This window comes from Hyperolius riggenbachi, chromosome 4 (genome assembly GCF_040937935.1).
Source record: "Hyperolius riggenbachi isolate aHypRig1 chromosome 4, aHypRig1.pri, whole genome shotgun sequence".
In the NCBI taxonomy this organism is placed as follows: domain Eukaryota; kingdom Metazoa; phylum Chordata; class Amphibia; order Anura; family Hyperoliidae; genus Hyperolius; species Hyperolius riggenbachi.
In genome coordinates, this window is record NC_090649.1 from 29,073,198 (window position 1) to 29,078,465 (window position 5,268).

Sequence of the window (5,268 nt, forward strand, 5' to 3'; positions counted from 1 at the left end):
GGTTCCATGGTGTAATGGTTAGCACTCTGGACTCTGAATCCAGCGATCCGAGTTCAAATCTCGGTGGGACCTGAATTTTTTTTATAGACTGTTTATGGTATATCTATGTATAGTCTATTCTCTGAATTGCGCTGTCAGTCACCCCCTGTGTTCTGTTATAAATGTAGGGGACGTTACGCGTGGAGGCAGCACATTGGGGCCTCTGCATGCACTCCGTCAACCCCAACGGCACCATGGGGGGGGGGGTGGAGCAATATCCCACAGCTGAGAGGCAGATACAGGAGCTGGGGATGGGGAGGTAGAAGAGAGGTATTTAGTTGTGTGGACACAGTGGTGGCCCAACAAAGGATCCTCTATCCCAGTCCTGACCTGGCTCAAACATTTCCTGACACTGTTGATGATAGGCTGGGACATTGGCTGGGACATTGGCTGGGACATTTACCTTCATGCTGGGATATTTTTGTAACTTTTTGCAGACCATGGGACAAAAAAAAAAGTATGTTTATCTTTATATTGTCTGTTGGTGCACAATATAGAACGTGCTGCAAAAAACCTGCACTTTTATCCCACTAACCTGCATCAATGAAGCATTCAATGCAGAGGGAAATAAAGATGAGCAAAAATTTAGTGTTTTCAAAATTTGCAATTATAACACAATCATAATTCATAATGTTTGGAAAATTCATTATTCATTTCATTGGAATTCGTAATTTTGTGTGATAAGTTAGTGTTCGGAAGCTTTGTGGTTTTTACACAAAAAAAATACACAAAATTACAAGATTGAGAGTAACAAGAAATCATAATGTTTGTGTTTTACAAGAAAATTTGTCAAGAAAATTGTAATTGCAAAAATCCTAATGATGAAATTATAATTACGGTATAAAATACAACAAAAATACTAAATAATAGTAATCAAGAAAATTCTATATCTGCATTTAAAGGGGGCTTTGCTTTGAAAGACATCCATGGCTATAAATACTGCGTAATTCCCAGTGGTGTTGATCCAGGGATTTTATCTGATTGCCATCTGGAGTCGGGAAGGATTTTTTTCCTTTTGGGGCTAATTGGACCATGCCTTGTAAGGGTTTTTTGCCTTCCTCTGGATCAACAGGCATATGTGAGGGAGCAGGCTGGTGTGTTTTTTTTTTTTTCTGGTTGAACTCGATGGACGTATGTCGTTTTCAACCCAAATAACTATGTAACTGTGTAATGGTAAGCCTATGGGACGTTCACAGTGCGACGTTAGAATCACATTGTAAGGTCTAGCGTTATGATAACTCACTGATTACAGTGCGTTACCTCTAAGCGCACACGTTACCAGGTAAAGGGAAGCATACTTTTCATTGCCTGTATGCAGGCCCGGTCCGGCCATGATGCCAAGTGAGGCGACTTCCTCAGGCGGCAAAAGTCTGGGGGCGGCACCAGGCAGAAACAGGAAGTGAAGAGAATTCCTGACCAACCTATACTGGAGGCAACTGTACCTGGCTAACCTATACTGGGTGCAACTGTACCTAGCTACCAATACTGGGGGCACCTATACCTGGCTACCTACCTATACTGAGGGTGTTTGGGAGGGGCTCACCACAGCTACCGGTATAACGTGTGGTGCAAATTGTCGGGTGCTGTGAGATCACTCCAATTCTGGGGGGGGGGGGGGGGGGATCATCACAAGCTTGCCTCAGGCAGAAAACATAACACGTAACTTGTCTATATATCTTATCTAAAGTTTAGATAGTTTACACAGCATATCTAGCTGCAAACAGCTTCAATAGAATATGATTCTTTCTTCCTGTGATACAACGACAGCAGCCATGTTGTTTGTAAACATTACACAGAGGCAGGCTTATCTGCATCTTGAGCAAAAAAACCTAATCCCCCATCCTCCTCCCCTCTGCCTCTGAAATCTCTGGCTAGTAATACCTCCCCCTCCTCCTGCCCAGACTGAGCTCCCATGAGCACTTGCTACTGTCTGAAAATGCCTTGGCTCTCTGAAAACCTGTGGGCGTGGCTTGTTTAGTTTATAGGGAATTACAGTATTAAAACAAAAACAAAAAAAGTATTTGGCTTGAGGAATGCCCTATAAACAATAGGAAAGGAACCCAATCATGCAATGTGTAAAAATTCATCTCGGATCCACTTTAAGTGGGATTAAACCTCCATATGATGAATTTAAAATAAATGATTTGGCACCGCTCCCTCCACAATAAATGTGCACCTTTTCCTGTGATTGGAGCCCAGCACCATGGTAAACACTTTCCATTTCTTTATATTCATGCTGGGTGAACGTCCATGTTGAGCTCCAAAATTGCAATTGCAAACACAGAAAAATCACAATTGCAGAAAAATCTACTTCCCCCTCCTTGGCGTCGGTCCGTAAGGGACTGCAGGCTCATCACGTACATACTCCTGCATGTGCAATTCATATTTATTGGCGGGTAACTGATTTATATACATTTCAATCAATGCTGGATTGTTTGTTTGTGATTTTAAAATCAGTGTTTCATCGCGCTTTAAATTGAAAAATTGTTTTCCTATCAATGCAATTTTTTTTAATAAAAGTGGATGTAATATCTTCAATTGTAACTTGTTCTAATTTTAGTTTCATTTTTTTTAAATGTCGATATATTTTGTCAGATATTTAGTAAAAGCCTGCTTTTCGCTAGAAGATGTGTAGTCTTTGATTCATTCTCTGCTTCAATGTCCTTACAGAAAAGCATTCTTTTTTAAAAGGCGGAAAACAATGCTGCGTTGGCCGGGAATCGAACCCGGGTCAACTGCTTGGAAGGCAGCTATGCTCACCACTATACCACCAACGCTTGACATGTTGATTCAGCCATGTGGGATTCTACGTATGCATGAACATCAATGAGTCAGTGCATCAGCTGAGTTTCTTACAGCTAGTAGCTGCTGGTTGGTTCACATTCTAACAGCCTGAGGGGAGGGAGAAGCCTATTCTGTGTTTTACTATGAGACTGCCTCGTGGATCACTCGTATAGTATGAGCAAGAGCCTCTGCTTCTATTCCCATGTAAAAATGCACACTAATCATTCACTCACACAAAACACAAGCAGTGCTAGTTTTGCTGTTTTTTCACATTCTTTAAGGGACAAGGGGGATTAGCTCAAATGGTAGAGCGCTCGCTTAGCATGCGAGAGGTAGCGGGATCGATGCCCGCATCCTCCAATCTTTTAAAACTCATTAATGTCATTTGTTTAAGAATAATTATTCCACAAAAACCAACCAGTACTGCTACATGTGCATGAAATTGTATATTTTTTTTTTTCATGCACATGTAGCAGTACTGGTTGGTTTTTGTAGAATTGTATGTATCAGGTTATCAGTGCAGCTCCTCCACTGTAAGTAGTGCAGTATCTAATTAGGGGAGGACGCTCATTTTTGTACTGTGATTCTGTCATTAAAAGTTTTTTTGTTGTTTTTTTGTTTTTTTTTTAAGTTTAATAATAACTGCACCTTAGCAGCAATTTACATCATGCAAGCCATTACTGGATATACAATAAATCCAGCCATAGTGTCAGTTATGTTAGTAAAACTAGGAAATTGCATATTTGGTATACCGATTAACAGTTTGTACATTCTCCCGGGTCTGCATGGGCTCTCCAGTTTCCTCCTAAATCCCCAAAACATATGGATAACTTAAATGGCTTCCCCCTAAAACTTGGCTCTAGGCTACAATGGGCATATGAGACGATGGTAGGGATTAGATTGTGAGCTCCTCTGAGAAATAGTGAGTGACATGACTACATACAGCGCTGCAGAAGATGTTGGCGCTATATAAATGCAAAATAATAAACACAGTTGTATGTTGTCCGGTGGTCAGGGAGAGAATATGAAGACATAACAACGCTCCTTTGAGGGACAGTTAGTGACAAGATATATATATATATATATATATATATATATATATATATATATATATACACACACTGTACAGCGCTGCGTAATATGTCGGCGCTATATAAATACTAAATAATAATAATAATAATAATAACAACAAAGCTGTTTAGGAGATATCTTTAATAACTACCTGTATAAGGTTTATTTTTTACAAACTTTCAAAGGTTAAGTTTCTTCTTCAGGCATGATACAGAACTGGTTGAGAATTGTATGGTTCTGATCCAGCTCTGAAACATGCCTGAGGAAGAAACTTAAAGTTCTGAAAGCTTGCAGAGAAATCTTGTACAGTTAGTCATTGAAGGTATCACCAGGGCTGTGGAGTCGGAGTTGGAGTCGGGGCAATTTTGGGCACCCGGAGTCGGAGTTGGAGTCGTTGATTTCATAAACTGAAGAGTCGGAGTCGGATGATTTTTGTACAAAATCCACAGCCCTGTTAAGTATTAGACTAAGGAGTCGGAGTCGAGGAGTCGGAATCTGAGCCATTTTGGGTACCCGGAGTCGGAGTTGGAGTCGTGGTTTCAGAAACTGAGGAGTCGGAGTTGGAAGATTTTTGTACCGACTCCACAGCCCTGGGTATCACCTAAACAGCTTTTAAACTTTTGATGTTATGTCTTCGTATACAGTTGACTCTCGTTATAGTAAACTCTGATATAGTAACCCTCTGGCTATAGTAAACTCAGTCCTCAGGTCCCAGCAAATGTGCCTGTATAAACATACAATGTGTGACCAATTCTGATATAATAAACTTCTGATATAGTAAACTACTTTTCCTGGTCCCTTGACATTAGAGTGCAAACGCTCACAAAATGCTACATGTCATCGTAGCATTCTTAGGCTTTCTTTGGGTGATACATTTTGCTAAGAATTCTTTTACTCTAAATCCATTTTAACAGGAATATTAAAAAAGAAATGGAAAAAAATCATTATTTCTCAGCTTTTGGCCATTATAGTTTGAAATTAATACATGCTACCGTAATTAAAACCCATGTATTTTATTTGACCATTTGTCCCGCTTATTACACCATTTAAATTATGTCCCTATCACAATGTATGGCGCTGATATTTTATTTGGAAATAAAGGTGCATTTTTTTCAATTTGCGTCCATCAATATTTACAAGCCCATACCGTATTTTTCGGACCATAAGACGCACTTTTTCTTCCCCAAAAGTGGGGTGTAAAAGTGACTGCGTCTTATGGTCCGAATATGACCTCAAAGTCATGCAGTGCGGAATGAGCGAGGCGGCCAAAGTGGCAGCAGCAGAGCTGTGCGAGCAGGAGAGAGATCTGCACTTCATATCTCCGCTCTCCAACAAGCTCCAGATGCATTGCACAGCCGCGTACTAGTTACACCG

At 40.4% G+C, this 5,268-nt stretch overlaps 3 non-coding genes across 3 annotated transcripts; 2 read left to right on the forward strand and 1 right to left on the reverse strand.

Moving 5' to 3' along the window:
* TRNAQ-CUG (transfer RNA glutamine (anticodon CUG)) lies at positions 1 to 72 on the forward strand. Its single transcript has one exon. It is a non-coding gene; the product is annotated as a tRNA-Gln (tRNA).
* A 2,672-nt stretch (positions 73 to 2,744) lies between these two features.
* Positions 2,745 to 2,816, reverse strand: TRNAG-UCC (transfer RNA glycine (anticodon UCC)). The gene has a single exon. It is a non-coding gene; the product is annotated as a tRNA-Gly (tRNA).
* Positions 2,817 to 3,110: 294 nt separating this feature from the next.
* Positions 3,111 to 3,183, forward strand: TRNAA-AGC (transfer RNA alanine (anticodon AGC)). The gene has a single exon. It is a non-coding gene; the product is annotated as a tRNA-Ala (tRNA).
* Positions 3,184 to 5,268: the final 2,085 nt, after the last annotated feature.